This window comes from Hyperolius riggenbachi, chromosome 2 (genome assembly GCF_040937935.1).
Source record: "Hyperolius riggenbachi isolate aHypRig1 chromosome 2, aHypRig1.pri, whole genome shotgun sequence".
In the NCBI taxonomy this organism is placed as follows: domain Eukaryota; kingdom Metazoa; phylum Chordata; class Amphibia; order Anura; family Hyperoliidae; genus Hyperolius; species Hyperolius riggenbachi.
Window position 1 is genome coordinate 258,074,207 of NC_090647.1, and position 25,542 is coordinate 258,099,748.

The 25,542-nt window shown below is 45.3% G+C and overlaps 1 protein-coding gene across 3 annotated transcripts in view; it reads left to right on the top strand.

The window, feature by feature from the left end:
• Window positions 1-25,542, top strand: part of GALNT17 (polypeptide N-acetylgalactosaminyltransferase 17) — a 471,180-nt gene that overhangs the window by 305,746 nt on the left and 139,892 nt on the right. Inside the window, exon 1 of one of the 3 annotated variants that reach the window (XM_068268561.1) lies at window positions 20,379-20,462. The exons of the other annotated variants lie outside the window; for them this stretch is intronic. The gene's annotated coding sequence lies outside the window, so the exon portion shown is untranslated. Of the gene's footprint in view, window positions 1-20,378; window positions 20,463-25,542 lie in introns of those variants that run through there. 3 annotated transcript variants of the gene reach the window in all.

Genomic DNA, 25,542 nt, shown 5'->3' on the forward strand with positions numbered 1-25,542 from the left:
TAATGTTGATGCATCTTAATTGCAGGTGTGTGAATGCAAATTCTTGAGCCAAATTATCAGTATGATATTCAGACAAACAGTAGAACTGTTTTTAGAATTAGGTCAGGAATAGCAGTTCTTGTTACATCTATTTAATCTTCTATAGTGCATAAATAAATGTAGACTTTAGGATGCTGTTTAAAATATATTGCAAGAAGTAATATAACAACAAAGAATCAGCACAAGTCCATAAAAGGTAGGTCATGTATACATCATTGTCTTTTCTGTGGAGGTAAGTTGAAACCTGGAATCTGGAAATGCTGTTGTTATGCCTTTTTTGAATTTTGCAGAAGCATTTGATATGTTCCACAACCTATTATGGTGCACAGACTAAGGGAGGGTAAATGCATATGCTTAAACAACTGCTCATTGTTTCAAGGGCAGAAAGAAACGTGTTCATGATGTAAATGGAACATATAAAGAATGAGGCAGAGTTAGAAAAGCCGTACTGCAGGTATCAATAGTGAGGCTTGCTTTTTTCACATTTGTATTAATGACCTACTACATGGAAAATATTGTAATAAAGCAATTTTGTGGATGATACAACATCATGTAGCATTATTAAAATTTAGAAGAATGCTGGTCCACTTCCACTACTCAGTAGCCAAAAATGACAAAGGTACTGTACCCCTCTGGTCACCCAATATATATGCCCCACCGAGTTCTATTTAAACAAACAAAAATAAACAAAAACCCTATCCACAGCAATTCCACATTCACTGTGCTCTTCTGTTAAACTTTAGCTAGTTATATCTCTTCTGCTAAGATAAAATGGCTTCTACTGCTTGGGGAACTGAGATGCCTAGTGTTATCGACTTGCATAATATTTACAACTTAGTTCAAGCAGGACCTTTGTCAGGCAGAAACTATAGTGTTAATCAAGAGCTGTGTCATAAAGCAATCATCATCCTGATCATGCTTGTTTTCTACTGTAAACAGGGCTCACTGAATTCGATTATTTGCAAGTGTGGAATTTAACAGCAAACACTTCTGCACATTAGAATTTAACTTACTACCTGGCTTGGCGTGGACAGTACTTGCCAGTTGCGTGTGGTCCGGTATTAGTCATGGAGAGAATCTGAAGTCATAACGACAAAAGTTGTTTAGATGATACCTTTAATGACTAACTGTAGAAGATTTCTTTACAAGTAAGCAAAAGTTTCTTTGTTCAGGCAGGTTTCAGAACTGGATCAGAACTAGTGTTGGGCGAACATCTAGATGTTCGGGTTCGGGCCGAACAGGCCGAACATGGCCGCGATGTTCGGGTGTTCGACCCGAACTCCGAACATAATGGAAGTCAATGGGGACCCGAACTTTTGTGGTTTGTAAAGCCTCCTTACATGCTACATACCCCAAATTTACAGGGTATGTGCACCTTGGGAGTGGGTACAAGAGGAAAAAAAAATTTAGCAAAAAGAGCTTATAGTTTTTGAGAAAATCGATTTTAAAGTTTCAAAGGGAAAACTGTCTTTTAAATGCGGGAAATGTCTGTTTTCTTTGCACAGGTAACATGCTTTTTGTCGGCATGCAGTCATAAATGTAATACATATAAGAGGTTCCAGGAAAAGGGACCGGTAATGCTAACCCAGCAGCAGCACACGTGATGGAACAGGAGGAGGGTGGCGCAGGAGGAGAAGGCCACGCTTTGAGACACAACAACCCAGGCCTTGCATGAGGACAAGAAGCGTGCGGATAGCATGCTTTGTACCACCATGCAGTCATAAATGTAATAAAGATAAGTGGTTCAATAAACAGGGACCACGCGGCAACGCTAACCCAGCAGCAGCACACGTGATGGAACAGGAGGAGGCGCAGGAGGAGAAGGCCACGCTTTGTGAGACACAACAACCCAGGCCTTGCATGAGGACAAAAAGCGTGCGGATAGCATGCTTTGTACCGCCATGTAGTCATAAATGTAATAAAGATAAGAGGTTCCATAAACAGGGACCGGCAACGGTAACCCAGCAGCAGCAGCAGCAGCAGCAGCAGCAGCACACGTGATGGAACAGGAGGAGGCGCAGGAGGAGAAGGCACGCTTTGTGAGACACAACAACCCAGGCCTTGCATGAGGACAAAAAGCGTGACGGATAGCATGCTTTGTACCGCCATGTAGTCATAAATGTAATAAAGATAAGAGGTTCAATAAACAGGGACCACGCGGCAACGGTAACCCAGCACAGCAGCAGCAGCAGCAGCAGCACACGTGATGGAACAGGAGGAGGCGCAGGAGGAGAAGGCCACGCTTTGTGAGACACAACAACCCAGGCCTTGCATGAGGACAAAAAGCGTGCGGATAGCATGCTCTTGTACCGCCATGTAGTCATAAATGTAATAAAGATAAGAGGTTCCATAAACAGGGACCACGCGGCAACGGTAACCCCAGCAGCAGCAGCAGCAGCAGCAGCACACCGTGATGGAACAGGAGGAGGCGCAGGAGGAGAAGGCCACGCTTTGTGAGACACAACAACCCAGGCCTTGCATGAGGACAAAAAGCGTGCGGATAGCATGCTTTGTACCGCAATGTATCATAATGTAATAAAGATAAGAGGTTCCATAAACAGGGACCGGCAACGGTAACCCAGCAGCAGCAGCAGCAGCAGCAGCAGCAGCACACGTGATGGAACAGGAGGAGGCGCAGGAGGAGAAGGCCACGCTTTGTGAGACACAACAACCCAGCCTTGCTTGAGGACAAAAAGCGTGGCGAGACTATAGCAGCAATGCTTTTTGCCGCCATGCAGTCATAAATGTAATACAGATGAGAGGTTCAATAAACAGGGACCGGAAACGCTAAACCATCCCAGATGTTCATCGGTCATGTTACTTGGTTGGGGTCCAGGAGTGTTGCGTAGTCGTTTCCAATCCAGGATTGATTCATTTTAATTTGAGTCAGACGGTCTGCATTTTCTGTGGAGAGGCGGATACGCCGATCTGTGATGATGCCTCCGGCAGCACTGAAACAGCGTTCCGACATAACGCTGGCTGCCGGGCAAGCCAGCACCTCTATTGCGTACATTGCCAGTTCGTGCCAGGTGTCTAGCTTCATGCCCGGTTTCAGGTCCAGCGGTGCCAGCCACAAATCCGTCTGTTCCTTTATTCCCCTCCAAATTTCCTCCCCTGTGTGCTGCTTATCCCCAAGGCAGATCAGCTTCAGCAACGCTTGCTGACGCATGCCAACAGCTGTGCTGCACTGCTTCCACGATCCTACTGCTGCTGGTGCTGGGTTAGCATTTCCGGATGAGGTACAGCTTTGAGATGCGTTGGAGGAGAAGGAGTCAGAGAGGTAGGTGCTGCTGTTGTTATCCAGCTGTTTGCGGCGTGGGCAACACCCGCGCCGTAGCAGGTGAGGAATCGCTGCCAGGCTCCACAAGGTTCACCCAGTGCGCGGTAAGGGAGATGTATCGACCCTGGCCGAACGCACTCGTCCAGGTGTCAGTGGTGAGGTGAACCTTGCAGGCAACGGCATTCTTCAAGCTTCGGGTTATTTAGCTGACCACGTGCTCATGCAACTCAGGCACTGCAGAGCGCGCAAAGTGGTAGCGGCTGGGAACAACGTAACGTGGGATGGCCACTGACATCATGCCCTTGAAGCTGTTTGTCTCCACCACTCGATATGGCAGCATTTCGCAGGCCAGAAGCTTGGCTATGCTGGCTGGCTGTTACTGCCACGGCCCGGGGGTCATTTGCTGGCAATTTCCTCTTGTGCTCAAACATCTCAGAGACAGACAACTCAACCGTAGCGCTGCACACCGAAGGGCTGTTGGTTGTTGTGTTTGATGAACACTGGGAGACCTCAAGAGCACTAGTCCGGAAAGTGACAGTGTCAGCATCGTCTGATGTTTGTGAATGTTGTGAACCACGCAATGGCTGGGCTACTGCTGCTGCTGAGGCGGGTCTGGTGGTGAGTCTGGTGAACCCAAGGGAGGCAGTGTTGCTGGTGGTACCCTGTCCTGCCGCGTTTGCCCACAGAGTGGGATGTTTGGATAGAATGTGGCGGCTCATGCTGGTGGTGGAGAGGTTGTTAATACTTTTCCCCCTGCTCAGGCGGGTCTTGCACACCTTGCAAATCGCCATGGTAACATCCTCAGTGCAGTCTTCAAAGAAAGCCCAGACTTTAACTGGCTGAGGACTCGGACCTCGTGCGTGATGTGCTGGTGCTGCTTAACCCACTGCTGGACGCTTGAGAGGTCATCCAAGTAATTATCTGGTCCTGTTCTTTTGGATCTGTGAGGGTTGTTGTCCTGGACAACATGGGCAGTATTGAGTGGGTTTTCTTGGGTGCTCCCCTGTGGCCTGTACGTGAACCGTCAGGGGAAACACCTCTTCCCTTGCCCCTCCCTCTTTCACCGGATTTCTTCCTCATTTCACTTATCCTTAAAGTACACGCTGACTGGCAGCAGTACAGTGGCAGTACAGAAATGCTATACAGTGGTGGGTGAGCGGTGTACCACTATTGTCAGCAGTGACACAGAGCACAATGCTATACAGTGGCGGGTGAGCGGTGTACTACTGTTCCCAGCAGACACAGAGTGGAAGTAAACACAATGCTATATAGTGTGGCTGAGCCGTGTACACAGAGTGGCATTAAACACAATGCTATATAGTCTGCTATATAGTCACCCCGAACAGGGTGATGTTCTGCAGAACCCGAACAGTGGCAAACACTGTTCGCCCAACACTACTGGGAGGGAACGCAGATTTTAGTACCTAAACACACGATACAACATGTTTTCCGGGGTCGGACTCTGAGGCACATACAGATGGTCCCGATCATCATCCTCATCATACAACTCTTCTCCTGAGTCTGACCCACCCACCACCTCTGCCACCCCAACATCCCCAGACACAGACCCCTCATCGTCCTCAACATTAACTTGGGATGCTGGCCTGAGCCAGACCTCCTCCTCCACATCAGGCCCCATCATCTCCTCAATGGCAGCCCTCATTAATCGCTCTGGCGACGGACTGATGGACACAACGTTCTCCTCCGGGGAGGGCTGCTGCTGACCACTGGCTGCTGGGGTGGATGTTATAGCTTGCGTGGGGCGTTGGCTGTTGCTGTTGTTGGGAGTGCTGCTCACAGCGGAGGTCTCTGGGGAACTCATGTTGAGCTCATATAGTGGTTGACGGTGAGTGGAGTATTACTGATCCCAGCAATATACACACTGACTGGCAGAGTACGCAATGCTATATAGTGTGGCTGAGCGGTGTACACAGAGTGGCAGTAAACACAATGCTATATAGTCTGGCTGAGCGAGCGGTGTACTACTGTTCCCAGCAGAATCAGAGTGGCAGTAAACAATGGTATATAGTCTGGCTGAGCGGTGTACACAGAGTGTCAGTAAACAATGGTATATAGTCTGGCTGAGCGGTGTACACACAATGCTATATAGTCTGCTATATAGTGTCAGTAAACAATGGTATATAGTCTGGCTGAGCGAGCGGTGTACTACTGTTCCCAGCAGAATCAGAGTGGCAGTAAACAATGGTATATAGTCTGGCTGAGCGGTGTACACAGAGTTTCAGTAAACAATGGTATATAGTCTGGCTGAGCGGTGTACACAGAGTGTCAGTAAACAATGGTATATAGTCTGGCTGAGCGGTGTACACAGAGTGGCAGTAAACACAATGCTATATAGTCTGGCTGAGCGAGCGGTGTACTACTGTTCCCAGCAGAATCAGAGTGGCAGTAAACAATGGTATATAGTCTGGCTGAGCGGTGTACACAGAGTGTCAGTAAACAATGGTATATAGTCTGGCTGAGCGGTGTACACAGAGTGTCAGTAAACAATGGTATATAGTCTGGCTGAGCGGTGTACACAGAGTGGCAGTAAACACAATGCTATATACTCTGGCTGAGCGAGCGGTGTACTACTGTTCCCAGCAGACACAGAACAGTGAACAGAATGCTATATAGTGTGGCTGAGCGAGCGGTGTACCACTATTCCCAGCAGACACAGAACAGTGAACAGAATGCTATATAGTGTGGCTGAGCGGGCGGTGTACCACTATTCCCAGCAGACACAGAACAGTGAACAGAATGCTATATAGTGTGGATGAGCGAGCGGTGTACCACTATTCCCAGCAGACACAGAACAGTAAACAGAATGCTATATAGTGTGGCTGAGCGAGCGGTGTACCACTATTCCCAGCAGACACAGAACAGTGAACAGAATGCTATATAGTGTGGCTGAGCGAGCGGTGTACCACTATTCCCAGCAGACACAGAACAGTGCACAGAATGCTATATAGTGTGGCTGAGCGAGCGGTGTACCACTATTCCCAGCAGACACAGAACAGTAAACAGAATGCTATATAGTGTGGCTGAGCGAGCGGTGTACCACTATTCCCAGCAGACACAGAACAGTAAACAGAATGCTATATAGTGTGGCTGAGCGAGCGGTGTACCACTATTCCAAGCAGACACAGAACAGTGAACAGAATGCTATATAGTGTGGCTGAGCGAGCGGTGTACCACTATTCCCAGCAGACACAGAGTGGCAGTAAACAGAATGCTATATAGTGTGGCTGAGCGAGGTACACAGAGTGGCAGTAAACAGAATGCTATATAGTGTGGCTGAGCAAGCGGTGTACTACTATTCCCAGCAGACACAGAGTGGCAGTAAACAGAATGCTATATAGTGTGGCTGAGCGAGGTACACAGAGTGGCAGTAAACAGAATGCTATATAGTGTGGCTGAGCAAGCGGTGTACTACTGTTCCCAGCAGTGACACAATGACAGGGGGGACCCTGGCTAGCGTGGCTGGAGCGCGAACTACCCTGCCTGCCTACCCAAAGCTAAACCCACAGACAAATGGCGGAGATATGACGTGGTTCGGGTATTTATTTACCCGAACCACGTGACCGTTCGGCCAATCAGAGCGCGTTCGGGTCCGAACCACGTGACCCGTTCGGCCAATCACAGCGCTAGCCGAACGTTCGGGGAACGTTCGGCCATGCGCTCTTAGTTCGGCCATATGGCCGAACGGTTTGGCCGAGCACCGTCAGGTGTTCGGCCGAACTCGAACATCACCCGAACAGGGTGATGTTCTGCAGAACCCGAACAGTGGCGAACACTGTTCGCCCAACACTAATCAGAACCATACTGTTCTAATACTGTTCTGAAACATGCCTGAAGAAGAAAATTAAAGTTTTGAAAGCTTGCAAAGAAATCTTCTACAGTTAGTCATTAAAGGTATCACCTAAACAACTTAGAGCTACTAAGAAAGAAACTTTTTTTAGGACAATACATAAAATAAGAGGACATCTGAATCTGATGTACAAAAGTATGTATGGTTATTGGTCACAAAAAGTCAGATTTTACTAAACAAATGAGGAGGAGGGTCGATATGGAGGGAAGAGGGTTTTACCAGAATAAAAGATGCAATTATTGCACTATATTCCTATTTTGCCTAATAAACTATGCACAGCAGTTAGCTAAAGCTCCAGAAACCCAATAGCTCATGAACCATATGAACCATAAAGAAGACAATAGTAGCAACCGGCACCTAATGCTGGACAATAGAACCACACTGTGCTCACAGCTTGTAGATGGAGTCTGCAGAAATGATTTGAGGCAAAAAGGGCTTGGCACCAGTGTGAAATGTTTCAAGTAATTTATTCCATCCGGTACTTAGAGAAATTAAAGCAAGCACAAATGAAGGGGCTGCCTGACAGCCATTTCACGGTTCTCCCCACTTCATCAAAGGCACAAAGAACAAAAAACAAGAAGTTCCATGGTGGTGAGTGACATTAACTTGCTTAGGTATATAGTCAAAAACAGCAGATAAGCGCTCAAAAGTCCAGTCCTGCAATTATAGGAGGTTAATTCACTCCTTAGGGTCTCAACTAATCTCACGGAGATGAAATGTATAGTAAATTCAGGGGTAATTAACACAGCGTTATCTCCCCCCCCCCCCCCCCAATAGGTAACGACTCACCAGATGTTGCGGCCTAAAGGACTGGGAGGTAAGCATGCAGCCAGTGCTTATTCAGCTGCCGCCGGAGTGTTGAAATGCAATCTCCGCAGAGCAAAAATCCCCCCGCCACTAGGTCAAACAACAAAGATGGCGCCGTCAGCCAATCACCGCGTCCGATGACGTCTGACGTAACTCTGCTCCGTAGCTCCTCCCTACGCATTTCGTCGCTATGACGACTCCTCAGGGGCTACCGAGCCAATAGAGCAGCATGCTTAAGTATTATTGGCTCCGTAGCCCCTGAGGAGTCATCATAGCGAAAAACGCGTATGGCGGAGCCTCGGAGCAGCGTCACGTCGGACGTCATCGGACGCGGTGATTGGCTGACGGCGCCATCTTTGTTGTTTGGCCTAGTGGCGGGGGGATTTTTGCTCTGCGGAGATTGCATTTCAACACTCCGGCAGCAGCTGAATAAGCATTGGCTGCATGCTTACCTCCCAGTCCTTTACCACGCTAGTGTTTTGTATATGAGCTAATGCTCTATTTTAACCTAAGTTTTCAATAAAACGTGGGAATCATCCCCTTTTACGCTATGTGAAGCGTCTCTCATATTTTTTCTGGAGGTGCATCTAATTCCCTGAGGAGCCCAGCAGAGGAGACTTGCCAGAGAGGCTGAGGGGTGGCCAATACCCCTGATGCGCAGACGGGCCCTAATAGGCCGCAACATCTGGTGAGTCGTTACCTATCGTGGGGGGGGGGATAACGCTGTGTTAATTACCCCTGGATTTACTATACATTTCATCTACGTGAGATTAGCTGAGACGCTAAGGAGTGGATTAACCTCCTATAATTGCAGGACTGGACTTTTGAGCGCTTATCTGCTGTTTTTGACTGTATTTTCTATTTACTGATAGCGCTCCACTATATTGATAAGTGTACCGTCTGGAAGACCTGATATTACTATTTTTACATAGTCCATTAAGCGCTTATGTACCTTTTTATTGTTGCTTAGGTATATATACATCGGGGGAACTTATAAACCCAGGGGGAAAGGCTGGTGCCCAGCCCTTTTTGTCTCAAATTCTTGCAGCTTGCACCTTTGGCTGTACACTTTTGTTTGCCCATTGCTTAGGCAATCCTGGGAGCACTGAGGTGAGGTATTGCAATGTGTAATCTCTTGCCTTTGTAAATCATCCTCATTTTCTAAGCTACCATTCTTAAGGCACCCATAGACCTGATGATTATGGGCAGATTTGACACAAAGACAAATTTATCTATAATCAAATCTAATTAGAGATAAATTTGTCTCTTGTCGAAGCTGCCCAGCATGAAATCTTCAGTAAATAGGCTGAGCCTGCTGCATCCGTCCCGCTGCTGTCCCCCTAATGTATAAATGTGCCCCCCCCATTGTGTGAATGTATACATTACCTGTCCTATAGCAGCCTCCACTCAGTGTCCATCTATCTCACTGGGTTCTGAGAGCCACATACACGCTAGCGGCACATAGTGTCTGCCGTTAGACGCTATGCGCTGCTAGCGTGTATACATGTATGCCAAACCTGGCGAGATGGACAGACACTGCATGGAGGCTGACACCGGACAGGTAATGTATAAATGCACACATGGGAGGGAACATTTATACATTATGGCGGCAGCAGCGGGAGTTTCGTCATTTCGTAGCTCGTTCCAAAATCGTCCGCCGTAACACGGCGTACCCGACCAACCAACTTCAGCCCGACATCTTGCAGCATGCGCAATCAACCATGTGACAAATTTCCATCCCGAAATTGGTCGCTTTGTCAGTCGGGTATGCACTTGGTGGCACTGATTTTCATCCAATTCCATTATAATAATCGAATTGGATGGTCAATCGACTACCAAGTCGCCTGATGTATGGCTACCTTTAGTTTATTCTAAATTGTATTATACGGATCTGTTTACATTAACTACAAGCTTTATTTCTGCTCACTCACCTTCTAAATGTCTTCTGATTTATTACTCGCCTTCATATTATCATGCCAGCTTTCTTTTACCCATAATTGAATTAAACCGAATTAAATGAAGAGGCTTTTAATGTGCAAGTTAAGTGCCACTTCTAAGGTTGTGTGTAAGCTCTGAAAAGAATTTTGCCAATAGACTTATGCTAACATAATCATGTGAAACGTGAATTCATTAGTATTAATGTGTAGATCTAATTTGCCACTAATGAGCCCAGCTATGAACAATGGGACTGTGAAAATGTACTGATAAGTTAAATATCATGCATATCAATGTGCAGAATGAGCAATGGGGCAAAAAGGTGCAATATGTTGATATTATAAACCTGTCTCTAATAGATGGGGCTAACAGTTATACTTAGCTGGCTGTCAATAAACAGTAGAAAAGTGAATTGAAATTGTACTGTAATTCTCTAGTGCTAAAAATATTACAACCACTTTTATAAGGTTATACTTGGGCACTGGCTATTAGATCTGGATTGCCGGTACTGACATTTTTCTAAATTGATGATCCCAAAGTCTGTTTGCTTGAAAGGAATAATGGATCACCAACTGCAACCATAACTTTGTGAGAAAAACAGCTATCGTACTTTTTGGACTATAAGACGCACTTTTTCTTCCCCAAAAGTGGGGAAGGGGGGGGGGGGGAGTCAGTGAGTCTTATAGTCTGAACAGTAAATTTGGACCAGACCCTATGTGTGTCCTCCATCCCGTTTCCTCTGCCCGTGTGCCCTCTGTTTGGTTTCTGCCCCCCTTCCTATGTCCCCTGTGTCCGGAATCCTTTGTCCATACTAACGCTGCAGCCAATCACTTTGTTGTGTTCCCTGTCCCTGTGTGCAGTGTCCTTCATTGTCCCCGTGTCTTGATTTCTGTGTCTACACTCGCGCTGCAGCCAATCACTGTACCGTGCCTGCTTTCCTATGTGTGCAGCGTCCTCTGTTCTTCCTGTGTTCTACATCCGCGTGCCCGGACTCCTGTATCCTTTCTCGCTGCAGCCACACAGCTCTGATGAAAATGAAGTAAGCAGGAGCCATCTGCTAATCAGGTGGGGGGGGGCGTTGCTCCAGACTGCCAATCACTGCTGCTCACTGCTCCTGCTCCCTTTTTAATAGGAAGCAAAGGACTCGCCAGTGGGACCAAGGGAAGTGCACTGATTGGCCCCAATGATGGAGCCTTCGCCACGCCCTCCAAACTGCATTTGAGAATGAGAAGAGAGCAGGAGCGGCAGTGATTGGTGGTCTGGGGAAGCACCCCCCATCTGATTGGAAGATGACATCTTCTTACTTCCTTTAAATCGGAGCTGCGTGGCTGCAGCAAGTAAGGACACAGCAGTCCGGGCATTGAAATGTAGGACAAAAGGTTGACGCTGCACACAGGCATCGGTCATGGTACAAAGTGATTTACTGCAGTGGGATTATGGACACAGGAGTCTGGGCAAGGGGTAAAGGGCACAAGGACAACAAGAGGAGGCTGCACGCAGGGAAAGGGGACACCGGGCATCGTACAAATTGCTTTATTATGAATCCCAGGTTGTGTTGTGTTGGACACAGGAGTCCAGATGTGGGGGATATAGGAAGGGGGACAGAGGACAATGAAGGAGTTGGGGAATACATAGACACCAGAGGATACAGGGGAGAGAGAATGACGCAGGGTAACTCCAGGAGACACAATGGAATACCAGAAGACACAGGGGGAAAGAGGATGACACAAGGGGACACAAGAAAGCACAAGGGGGACATAATTGTTTTGGGGGGATCCATAAGACACCCCTGCACTATAGAGGCACCAGGTTTAGTATATATTTTTTTCCCTAGTTTTTGTCCTCTAAACCTAGGTGCGTCTTATAGTCTGGAGCGTCTTATAGTCCGAAAAATACGGTATATTGCAGCCATATACTACTTCTTTTAAGGTTGTGGTCTGCAAAACCAGTATTTTACATTGTACCCTTTGGTGTTTGCCATTAGGTGATGTATAAAGTGGTATTCAGTGTAATAGCCACTTAATAAATAAGACGGACAGAGCTAAACTGTCAGGGGCAATATTTATCACCACCACGATATGGGCACTTTTCTGATGTTTGCCACCTTTCCTGTTCCTGGAGCCAAAATAACTCATATTAAGTATTTGGTAATTTATTGAGGACCAAGGGGGCAGGAGGAATAAAGAAGAAAATTTCTGTTTAATGTTAACACAGGCAGCAGTAAATTCCCTGACAATGCTCAGACCTCTTCCCACAATGTCCAGGACTAGCATGAAAAGATTTTTTAAAGTAGCCCTGAACTCTTACACAGTACAGAAGGAAAACAAGAGAAATGCACCCTGTATGTGTTTAGAGAGTGTAGAGTGTCTAATTCCCCCTCACCTGTGACTAATCACAACTGTAATTTGATCTCTCAGCTGTGTTAGTTAAGGAATCTCGGCATCCTCGACAGAGCAACTAATTTGTAAACACAGGATGTTAACCATACTGTATGTCTGCTTCCATGAAAGCAGGAAGTAGACACATTACATATTTATTGCGGGATTTGTATTAGCTGTAACAAAGACATGCTTTTCTTGAAAGGTTAGTCTGCTGTTGCTTATGTATTAGAGAAGAGAGGAAGTTCTGAGTTCAGGTCCGCTTTAAGTCATGTTTATAGCCTTTTGGACCTACTTGTAAAGCAGAGGATACATACTGCTTTTATAGCTTGCCTTGCATCAGTGATCATCAGAGTGCAACTCAGAACAAGAAGTTAGTCTATTTATAAAGGTTTTTTTGGAATATATAATATTGATATGATGAGCAGCAATGTTCTTTTGTCTGGCTTCCCAATATCCTGAACGAGTAAAGTGGGGTTTAAACCTTTTTAAACTCACCTCCTCTGACACTGCCCTAAGTTGTGACCCAACTAAGTTTGTGATTCATAAAAACCATGAATACGTTACCCATTTTCTTTTGCAAAGAAAAGCAAAACACTTTGCCTTTGATGGGTATAAGATCTAGTCTTTTTTAATTTGTAATTGCATGTCTGTACATCCTTGCAAAGAGAACAAAGATAGGGACAAGAGCCAAATATAGTGTAGTATGTACTGCTAATATGGGATGAAGTTGGTAGAGTAAATACAAATATACTCTCAAAACAGGGTTACCTCAAAGGCAACCACTGTAATAGTAGGTGGGGAGATTTGACCTGACCCCACTCAGGATTAAGAAGTCGCTCTTCGTAGATCAGGAAAAAAGGGGATGACACCCCTCCACCAAGGGTGGACTTAGAATAATGTAACAGGGATACAGAGGGTCCAGAAGAATAAAAATGTCTTAAAAGTTTAAAATGTGTGGAGGCAGTGGTGGACTTGCCAGTTGCCACCTCCAAACAGACACAAGACATGCCAGCAAAGTTTTGCAGAACAAATTTATTTATATACTCCAGGGGAAAATGCAATGGGTTTCACAGGTATGGCCCCACTTCATCAGGCAATAGGTAGGAGTAGGTACAGTGCAGGTCTGTAGCTGGGCTAAGCACCTCCTTCAAAGCTACAGACCTGCACTGTACCTACTCCTACCTATTGCCTGATGAAGTGGGGGTCATACTTGCGAAACGCATTGCATTTTCCCCTGGAGTATATAAATAAATTTGTTCTGCTAAACTTTGTTGGCATATCTTGTGTCTGTTTGGAGGAGGTAAGTCCACCACTGCCTCCACACATTTTAAACTTTTAGACATTTTTATTCTTCTGGCGCCTCTTTATCCCTGTTACATTTTCCCTGCAAGGACCATTAGCTGTGTAGTTTTTAGAAAATGTTTCCATTTACTTTTTTTTCCTCCTGAGCAAGACAGTGCCGTCAGTCTGTATATGCAGGTCCTTTTCACATTTAAGAAATAGAAGCTAAACTAGCAGCACATGTGCTTTAATAGCAGATGCATCATGGCTTAAGTATAGTAAAACCATTTTTTCCATTTACTTTCTTTATATTTCATAAATTGAGATGAATTTGACCAAAAAGTGTGTTTTTACTAGGAAAGAGAAAAAATACCTTCCAGTTAGCAAATGCAAGGGGCCTGATTCAAGTGAATACATCACAAGAATTACACAGACATATAGTGAACTCACTTGCATACTTGTAAACACTAGGGGCTTGATTCACAAAATGGTGGTAACTGTTAGCACACTGAAAAGTGCTTCGCGCGAAATTTCACGTGATAACGGTTATCACGTGCAAAAACTCGCGTCTGCGCGTCAACATGAATTTTTCACGATTTAACGTTCGCGTTCACGCGATACATTTGCGTTATCCTGCAAACACAAACGTTAACACGCAAAAAAATTGCGTTAATGCGCGAACGTTAATTTTTGCGCGCAATAGCCTTTTTTTTAAACGCCATGCTGACAACGGTGCTAACAGTTTTGTGAATCAAGCCCTAGATCTATTTGCAGTCATGTAACGAATAAACATTTTAAATCTAAAAGCATTCTCTTATTAATTAGGCTCTAATCATATTTACTACTTTAACCCTCCTGACGGTCTATTAAAAACCGCCAGGGGGCAGCGCAGCCGTTTTTTTTTTTTTTAAATCATGTAGCGAGCCTAGGGCTGGCTACATGATAGCCGCTGTGCAGCGGCATCCCCCTACCCTCTTCGATCGCCTCCGGCGATCGGCGATCAGGAAATCCCGTTCAAAGAACTGGATTTCCTGGAGGGCTTCCCCCGTCGCCATGGCGACGGGGCTGGATGACGTCATGGACGTCGTGACGTCTAAGGGAGTTCTGATCCACCCCTCAGTGCTGCCTGGCGCTGATAGGCCAGGAAGCTCAGGGGTCTAGGGGGGGGGGCTCTGCGGCGACGCAGATAGCGGCGAATCAGCGTGGGGCGGCGGCGATCGGTGTGCTCACACAGCTAGCAAAGTGCTAGCTGCGTTCAGCAAAAAAAAAATTGCGCAAATCGTCCCAGCAGGTCCAGAGAAAACCTCCTGCGTGGCTTACCCTGAACTACGGGGTTACCGCCAGGAAGGTTAACACCCTACTATGTGGTCTGCCAAAAGGCACCTCTCCAGTCCCTGCTAAACTCTGCTGCCCGCCTCATCTACCTCTCCTTCCACTCCTCTGAGGCAGACCCACTGTGCCAGTCTCTCCATTGGTTACCAATTACCCAAAGGATCCAGTTTATACTCCTCATGCTATCGTACATAGCTCTACCCAAGCTGTTACTGTTGCAAAACTGTAATGTTACTGTGCTATGTCTTGTACAGTTTTTCTGTAATGTATCATGTGTATTTTAAACTCTGTTGAATGTCAGCTATTGTTATTGAGATCTTGTATTGGTGCTGCTGCAGATTAGAGTTGGGCCGAAACTCCGATTTTAGGTTCGCGAACCGGGTTCGCGAACTTCCGCGGAAGGTTCGGTTCGCGTTAAAGTTCGCGAACCGCAATAGACTTCAATGGGGATGCGAACTTTGAAAAAAAAAAAATTATGCTGGCCACAAAAGTGATGGAAAAGATGTTTCAAGGGGTCTAACACCTGGAGGGGGGCATGGTGGAGTGGGATACACGCCAAAAGTCCCCGGGAAAAATCTGGATTTGACGCAAAGCAGCGTTTTAAGGGCAGAAATCACATTGAATGCTAAATGACAGGCCTAAAGTGCTTTAAAACATCTTGCATGTGTATACATCAATCAGGTAGTGTAATTAAGGTACTGCTTCACACTGACACACCAAACTCACCGTGTAACGCACCGCAAACAGCTGTTTGTGTAGTGACGGCAGTGGCGGGTTCACTGAACAGGAATACAGTGGCGGGTTCACAGAACAGGTATGCAGAGGCAGGTTCACTGAACAGGTATACAGTGGCGGGTTCACTGAACAGAACAGGTATGCAGTGGCGGGTTAACTGAGCAGTACAGGTATGCAGTGGTGGGTTCACTGAACAGGTATGCAGTGGTGGGTTCACAGAACAGGTATGCAGTGGTGGGTTCACTGAACAGGTATGCAGTGGTGGGTTCACAGAACAGGTATGCAGTGGTGGGTTCACAGAACAGGTATGCAGTGGTGGGTTCACAGAACAGGTATGCAGTGGTGGGTTCACAGAACAGGTATGCAGTGGTGGGTTCACAGAACAGGTATGCAGTGGTGGGTTCACAGAACAGGTATGCAGTGGCGGGTTCACTGAACAGGTATGCAGTGGTGGGTTCACTGAACAGGTATGCAGTGGTGGGTTCACTGAACAGGTATGCAGTGGTGGGTTCACAGAACAGGTATGCAGTGGCGGGTTCACAGAACAGGTATGCAGTGGTGGGTTCACAGAACAGGTATGCAGTGGTGGGTTCACAGTACAGGTATGCAGTGGTGGGTTCACAGAACAGATATGCAGTGGTGGGTTCACAGTACAGGTATGCAGAGGTGGGTTCACAGAACAGGTATGCAGTGGTGGGTTCACAGAACAGAACAGGTATGCAGCCAGGAACAAGCTAAGCCTAACTAATCTTTCCCTATGAGAGACAGTCTGCAGCAGCTCGCCCTACTCTCACTAACGCAGGCACACGAGTGACCGTAATGGCCGCCGCTGCCTGCCTTTTTATAAGGGGGGGAGTGGCTCCAGGGGCTAGTGTAGCCTAATTGGCTACACTGGGCCTGCTGACTGTGATGTAGAGGGTCAAAGTTGACCCTCATGGTGCATTATGGGGCGAACCGAACTTCCGCAAAAGTTCGCCTGCGGGACGCGAACGCGAACCACTGAAGTTCGCATGGAACCGTTCGCAGGCGAACCGTTCGGCCCAACTCTACTGCAGATAGCTGTATGGGATCAATTGCTGAGCTGTCTGCAGCCTCGTTTACATATTCAAACAATGGCCCCAGATAAGACTAGGGCTATTTAGGTCTTGCTGGAATCTTCTGTTATCTACTTTCGGACCTCGCTAATTGAAATCTACGCCCTGTTTTGATGGCTATCTGGCATCTAGGGCGTAGATTTCAATTCACCACCGCTGCGTGCATCCGCTGTTTTCATCGCTCCAGCTGATCTCGCCGAATCCCCATCGTCTCCCTTTGCAGCTCACTTGCTCTGCCTGTCTCTATGATGGCAGAGCCCTGTGAGCGGGTCAAGGTGAGCGGGTCAAGGTGAGCAACTCCCATTGGCTTACATTGAAAGACAGGGCCAGGAGCCAATGAAATTAGCTCCTGGCTGCCTCACAGGAACTCTGTCATCATAGAGATGGCAGAGTGGGTGGCCCAGGTTCCCGACGTGCAGTGGTGATGGCAGCTGCTGCCGGTATGTGCGGCGATATGTGCCGGTATGTGCAGCGATTTGTCGGGATTCCGCCGTTTCTGTACCAGCGGTCTCTGGTCCTTAAAGGGGCAGAGACCGCTGGTACTTAAGTGGTTAAACAAAAGCCTTTGATTTTACCAGGGAGATCTAGGCTTCTCTGGAAATTTCTGTTTGAGGACTATAATAGAGGGAGGGATAGCAGTGTTGGGGAGAATTGTGCTGGTATTGTGACTGAACTGTCTGCTGTGTATTTGTCGATGGAGCTTTGGATTTTTACTATTGCGTGAGATGGAGTCATTTCTTTTGCTTGAGATGGAATAAAGGGGATTTCTTTAAACTATTGGTCTGCTCGTAGTGTATGGATACTCTTCTCGCCACATACTGTTGAACAGCGGAAATCACGCCTGGAAATCTTCAAACATACTTTAAAAACACACCTTTTTAGACAAGCCTATAGGTTGCTATAGGTAGCATTGGAAATTCACTCCATCATCCACTAACCACTGTTTCTACTTTCCTATTGTTTTCACCCCACTACCCTCTAGATTGTAAGCTTGCAAGGGCAGGGACCTTTCCCTATTGCCTATCCCTATTTCTTATTTTGCCATAATTTACCATATGAACATTTAGCAACTTAGTGATATCTCAAACCACACATTAACTATGCATGTATTTGTACCTGTATTGCTGGTTGTCATGATTGTGCAGTGTCTTGAACTTCTCATGTACAGTATATATGTCCCCGATATTGTGTTTTTTTACTATGTACAGTGCCACAGAAGATGTTGGGGCTATATAAGTTACATCTATTTTTTTTTCTTTGAATTAATTTTGATATGAAAAAAAAATGTTTTTAGTCAGACACTGCTTTGAGACAAATATTTTAGACAGATATTCTGAACTCGTGTAGTCATCTGATTTTGCATAGAAAAGAGTTCAACCAGCCCTTGTACATTGCTGAAAGGGGTTATTTGCTTGTTGGTTATAAGAAAGCTGTTTTATAGTGTAAAAGCGGATAAAAGTTAAAAGATTCGCTGCCAGAAACCATTCTGTTTACACTACTTTCATCAGCTCCATAATATCTATTTTTACGAATGAGGCCTGGTGTTGTTTTACAATAACATGGGCAGTTTACATAGGGGGCTGTAAATGTGCAAGCCATGTAATACCTCAGCTTTCAGGTTAAATGGAGAAAGATTCAGATTTGTGCTATGTGAGAGCTCCCTTGGCACACATTGCATACTTGTTCCCTGCCTACAGATACATCTTCTGCAACTTTGTCAGTTTTATAAGGCCAAGTCTGAGCTTAAGGACAAATATGAAAATAAAATAGGCATTGTGGATGATTGGTAGAGACAGCTCACCATCTCCACCAAAAATGCAGACATAAAAGTTCTAAACTGCTTGCAAAACTGATGTCTAAAAATGTATTTTACAACAGTAGTAATGAAAAATAGATAAACAAGAACTCTACAAAATTGTACTGGTGCTACTGGCTCTTTATCTTGATTGCAGAAAACTCCATGAATACATTGAAAGTCCCTCTGTAGAAAGGTTTTTAAATATTAAAGTACACTAATCGTTATATTTGGCAAAAAACATATCGCCCTCTACTGACACCATAGTAGGTGCTTGCACACACCAGATCCTAGTTAACTGATGTTTATAAAAGATCACACTGACTAATGCCTATATATGATTGGTGTGTGATGGTAAACATCTCTTCTCCTGAAAATAGACATCGCTTCCAAAATGTATCTCCATACAGAAATCAGGTATGAGAATTTTGACATTGTAAAATATCAACTTATACAAAATCTAGAAAAATATTTGCAACACTAAAATTTGCACAGTGCTGATGTGCCTGTTACAAACATAATTAGAAGCATGCAGATAATTTATGAACTGGCACATCAATGGCTCAAACCATTTGTTCAATGACACACACCCATTTTAAACGATATTTGATAAGGACTGTGCCTTTGTCAAAGGCGTATTATTTCTGTGAGCAATGCACACTGCTGTCCAATGTGATTTCTATGGATATACAGTGCCACTAACACTGGACTTCTGTGTTTTCTTGTACAATCTATATATAATAAAAGTTATTTTAATGGGAATTGATAGTTATCGCCTGGGAGATAACTCGGGAGAGAAAGTTAATTGCATAAGGGCCACTGCCTCTAAGTATGAATATTGTATACTACCCCACCTCTTGTTCCCTTCCCTATACCTTTAGATTGTAAGCCCACAAGGGCAGGGCTCTCTCACCCTTTTGTGTCTTGGATTTTGTTACACATTTAGTCATAATAATTTTGTCACTGTAATTACCAATTCTGTATTTTGTACCGAGTCTGTATTTTGTACCAACTTAGCACCACAGAATACGTTGGCACTATATAAATCAATAATAATAATAATAATAAGTCAGGACTCTATAAAAATTATACTGAGAGTTGCAATCTAGAGGGGGCATCGACTGCTAGGGTGACAGAAAATGTTGTTGCTCTGCAATCCAAGAAGAGAGTGTTTGTCATTTCATATATTAAACCACAAAAAACAGATTGGCTCTTGGGTACATACAAATCAAAAACTTTTAATAATTATCACAATTGTATTATCAAATATATCTTATTGTTTTTTATATCATTTCATAACCACAGCCAATAAATTACAAAAAAAATACTTTCCTAATTTATTTCATTTATTGCCTCAATTATTAGGATGGGGCTCTCATTATGTTATTTTTATTTATTATTTCTGGAATTGGTTTATAATGCAAGCATGTGTTTTACTACAGGAAAATTGAACAAAAAACTGAGTATCATATTCTTATGTTCAGTTTAAACGGAATGCCCAGGTTCAATAAAAAAAAAAGATCTACTTACCCAGGGCTTCCTCCAGTCCCTGGCAGCTGACATATCCCACGCCGCAGCTGCACTCTCAGCCACGGCCGGCCTTTGACCTGAGCGACCGGAGCGGTTGCTCAGGGCGCCGGCTTCCCAGGGGCCGCTCCTGCCACCCTGGCCTTATATCTACCTGGCTGCAGCCTGCAGGCTCCGGCTGGTCCATCTTGCATGGTAGCTCTGCCCCCTGGTGCAGCTGGGGTTGATGGGGGCGAAGACTCCAGCAACCAGCTGCCTCACATGCTGTCATCATCACTGCGTGCATTCGCCCTCTAGTGCCAGCAAGGAAACATCGGAAGGTGGTGCAGCTGCAGCCCCACGAACTCTGGAGGACACTGGAACACAGTGACTGAAGGCTGAAGCAGGGGTAAGCAGCAGCTTGATCTTCTATGCTCTGCCGATTCCTTCCTGGTCCACCACCCAGCTAGCTCAGGGGTGAGCAAACTACAGCCGTTTGGGCTTGCAGGCTGATCAGTGCAGCCACACTTAGGCAGCACAGCCTGCTTCACCCCTCTTTACCAATAGGATCCCTGTGATGGCAAAGGGATAATGAGCAGTGCTGTGCAGCTGTATTTGAAATGCACAGCGGAAACAGCAGGCTAAATGGCTGGAGGAATGTGCCGTTAGTTCAGCTTCCACATGGTTTGGGTAGCAGATCTTGTGTTTATTCTTCTTATCTCACTCAGTGGCTGTATACAGAAGAGTCAGGGTCGCTGTCTTTAACAATCATTTTGTTAAAAAATGTGTATCTGGAATGTCAGGCATCTCACTGAATTTACTGCTAAGCAGCCCATTAGAGTGATACTTTCCATCACCCTGCTGTGTGGACTGCACAGTAACTTAGGCTTCCTGACAGGACATTCCTAGTGAAAAGTGTGTACAGAGAGGGTTCTGCCTGTTTCAGCAGTGTGTCAGCTTGTGAGGCTGGCAGCTTAAAGGAGTTATCAGGCTAAATTAAGAAAATAAGTGCTACTTACCCAGGGCTTCCTCCAGCCCCAAGCTCCCAGCATGTCCCTCGCTGAAGCTCTGCACGCAGCTGTTCGCCGCAGCTCCGTCCCGTTTCCCGGCGATTACGTCAGGCCGACCACCAGGTCTGCCTGTACTGCGCCTGCACAAGCGGCACTGTCAATCACCGCCACGTAAACCGGAGCGGACTGCTGCAGCTCTGCGCCTACGCAGTTCACTCTGGTCCACGTGGCGGTGATTGACAGCGCCACTTGTGCAGGCGCAGCTCCGTCCCATTCCCCGGCAAAGACATCAGGCCCACCTCCAGGTTGGCCTGTACTGCGCCTGCATGAGCGGCACTGTCAATCACCACCACGTGGACCGGAGCGGACTGCTGCAGCTCTGCGCCTGCGCAGTCTGCCCCGATCCACGTGGCAGTGATTGACAGCACCGCTTGTGCTGGCGCAGTACAGGCCGACCTGGAGGTCAGCCTGATGTCATCGCCGGGGAACGGGACGGAGCTGTGGCGAATGGCTACGTGCAGAGCTGCGGCGAGGGACATGCTGGGAGCTTGGGGCTGGAGGAAATCCTGGGTAAGTAGCGCTTATTTTCTTAATTTAGCCTGATAACGCCTTTAAAGGGAACCTAAACTGACAGGGATATGGATGTTTGCTTTTAAACAATACCAGTTGCCTGTCAGTCCTGTTGATCTCTTTGGCTGCAGCAGTGGCTGAATCAGAGACCTGAAACAAGCATGAACTAATCCAGTCTGACTTCAGTCAGAGCACTTGATCTGCATGCTTGTTCAGGGGCTGTGGCTGAAAGTATTAGAGACACAGCATCAGCAGGACAGCCAGACAACTAGTATTATTTTAAAAGCAAAAATCCATATCCTTCTCAGTTTAGGTTCCCTTTAATTTCAGTGTTCAGAATATGCTGAACGGCAGTAAGTCTCTCTTTCTCTGCCCACCCATTGTCTCTCCCTCCATCTCTGTCCACCTCTTTGCCCACGCTCTCTCCCTCCCTTTCTGTCTACCTCTCTGCCCACACTCTCTCCCTCCCTCTCTGTCTGCCTTTCTGCCCTCACTCTCTCTCTCCCTCTCTGCCCACACTCTCTCCCTGCCTCTCTGCCCACACACTCTCCCTCCCTCTCTGTCTGCCTCTCTGCCCACACTCAGTCCTGTGTTTAATATTATCAGTAGTCATCTTTTCTGCAGATCTTGTGCTGTTTTCTGAAAAATAACCATTTCATGTAGAAATGTTTTTTGGTTGTTACTGTTACACTTTATTCTTGCTAAAATAAAAGTGAGTGGCCCATATGCAATTCACTTTTTCTCCTGAGTTTTCTATTAGGTGATATTTTCACACCTTATCATAAAATGCATTTTAAACCACAAGTATGCAAGAAAATACAATAATTTTGATAGCACTTTTTCACCACCTTTTGGGTACTTTTTCAGTTGAAAAATGCCTGAAAAGTTATTTTAAAGTGGATATGAAAATAATCTTCTTGGAAATAACTACGGAGAAAAGGTGAATTGCATATGGGCCTGGTTTGTGTGTGCACGAGCACGCCAAGAGGATGAATGGGGGAGGGGGGTCACCAAATCTAGTTATGCTCAGGGCGCCGTGAAACCTAAAGCCGGCCCTGCTCTCAGCCACTGGCTCCTCGCCCCCTCTGCTGCAGAGGCCGACCTCGTGAGGTCGTCCTCTACTGCGCTTGCGCAAGCGCCACTGTCAATCAAATCCACGTTGTCCGGAGTGTACTGCGCAGGCACGTATGTAGGCGTCATTTGGAAGCACTGAGCTGGAGGAGCAGCCATGAGCGACTAGACGTGGAAACAGAGACGCTGATTCTACGGTAGTTAAAGCAAACAGTGACATTCACAACAGACAGGTACCTGTTAGCTGCGGGACGCTGCAGCCTTGCTGTACTGGTTTCATCTGAAATGAGCCACAACCAAGAGGTAACATTGCATGCCGAAATGACATCATGCTGAGTGAAGAGCTAGTGTACTGGGCTGTTTGCAATTACAGTAGACTTGTGGTTCAGCTGATGGACACTGTTTTGATGCTATGCTGAAATGGAATCTTTTGCGGACTGGAAAGTTTTGGACTGATCAGCGGCTGGGAAATCTTGTTTTACAATCCGTCTGCTGATAGTCAACATATGCTGCAGAGAAGAAACACACTCTTTCTAAATTTAAGCATAGAGGACTGAGCTTATCAAATTAAAATCTGGCATTTCAGCTCTAATCCACACACATGCAATATAGGATCGGCTGATCCAGATGTATGGGAGTGTGAGATGTATCAGTGAGTGTGGTTGATCTCTATGGAGCGCTCCTTGGTATATAGCCCAGTGCTAGGCTTTTAAGGGGGGGTTGGTGGGTTGTTTTGGGGGATGTCAGGTTTACTGGACTTTTGTTATCTGAACAATAAAGGTTTTGTATTTTTATAGATCATTGAGTGGCGGTTTGCTTTAAGGTTATCCTAATGGTTTGGTTGTGTGCAGACCTGCCTTCCCTCTAGTTGGTATAGAGGTGAACTAATTTAATAAGGGACCTGTGCACCAGATGGTTTGTTTTTTTCTAGTAGTGTACTGTATGTACATATGTTTATCTCACCATGTCCATGTCACTTCAGGTACGCTTTATAATGCATAATGTTTTCCTCTAATTGTGCTTCTGAGGAAAATGGATTCTAAATGTGTGTTGTTTGTTTTTAATGTATAGGTCTGCAGCAATGGGTCTGACACAGCAGGAGGCAATGTTTTGATTATTAAGAGCACACTAATGAGTTAAAATAAGTTTATCTTTTATTCATAATTGTCATAGCCATTGAAGTGCCTGGATCATCCCTACAGAATTAAAGTGCCCTCACGCACATCAATTTCCCCCTGATGTAGCAAACCGATCGATTACTAATATGATTGATTCCAAACACATCACTTCAATTTTCAATAGAGTTCAGCAGAAAAAAACTATTGGCCCATTGCTATGGGCCATTGATAAGCTAATGCTTGCCCCATCCAAGCTACTGCTAAGCTACTGCTCACATCATGTCCGATTTATAATTCCATCAATTTTAGGCCAAAATCAATAGAAAACCAATGAATTGGACATGTTGGTATGGTAGATTACTGGCCAGGTTATTGAATCTGCTGGGAATGTAATGCAAAAACAAAATGCTTGTATGGATGCTGTCCTTTTAATGCGTGTGTGTGTGTGTGTGTGTGTGTGTGTGTGTGTGTGTGTGTGTGTGTGTGTGTGTGTGTGTGTGTGTGTGTGTGTGTGTGTGTGTGTGTGTGTGTGTGTGTGTGTGCGCGCGTGTGTGTGTGTGTGTGCGTGTATATGCGTGTGTATGTATGTGTGTGTGTATGTATGTGTGTGTGTATGTGTATATGTGTGTGTATATGTGTGTGTGTGTGTGTGTGTGTGTGTGCGTGCGTGCGTGCGTGCGTGCGTGCGTGCATGGGTGCGTGCGTGCGTGTGCGTGAAAAGGGGGTGGGTGGCTACACATTTAAAGGTAAAAGGCTAGTTATTGATAGTGTTGATGTTGCTAGCTGACCAAAATGATTTTATATACCCTTATTAAATCTTAAGTTTTCATTTTTCCAGATGTGTTTAGATCAAAGTGGGTGAGTCTTGTGTGGGGCCTGAATTGGGAAGATTTTTTTATGGCTTTGCTTTAAGAAAAAAAAAGTTTCCCTTTAAAAGATCATACTGAGAAAAGTGATGGAATTTCACACTATAGCACTGCTGGTGGGGTCAAATCTGGAGAATCGTTCACTTATTTCTACTGATCCAAGCTGAGCTCTGTGGACTTTCTCATTAGTCTTCTATTTAACTCTAATGCAAGAGCATTTTCAACATCCAGTACTTTTGTAATCACAATAGCAATATGCTTAAGACTTTATAATAAAGTTTAAAAGTTAACTTAGATTAGTGTTATCGCACCACAATGTGGAGATTGTCAGTAATTTATAAGCTGCACTTAGAGACAGAGAAATGTGCTTTGAAAAAAAAAATGCTTTTGTACTTAAATACACTGTTGTTTTAAATCATGGTTTGGTTTAAATAAATACTTTTTATGAAGAAAATAGTGATACTGAAAAGAAAAGTAAATGCACAATATGTTTTTGTACTTGAGTGTAAATGCGAACAGCTGCTTTCACTAATCTGCAGTACAAAAGCAGTAATATTACATTTCAATGGTCTAATGGCAACTGTCCAATAGACTGAGCAACAGCTGCTTAAACAGTGCAGCTTACCTTATGAAAGTTGATTTTGTAGCTTAGTTACAGAAAACACTTGTACATTCAGTAAACAATTTGTTGCAGTATTGTACTCTAATTATGCTGTACATTTAAAGCTAATTGGTAGCTTACATTTTTTTTTCTCAGCAGCAGAATATTCCAGTGAAACTGTAAAAAAAAAGCCATCTTAAAGTGGAAATAAACTGTATACATGATTAACAACAAAATACATTATTTGGCACCC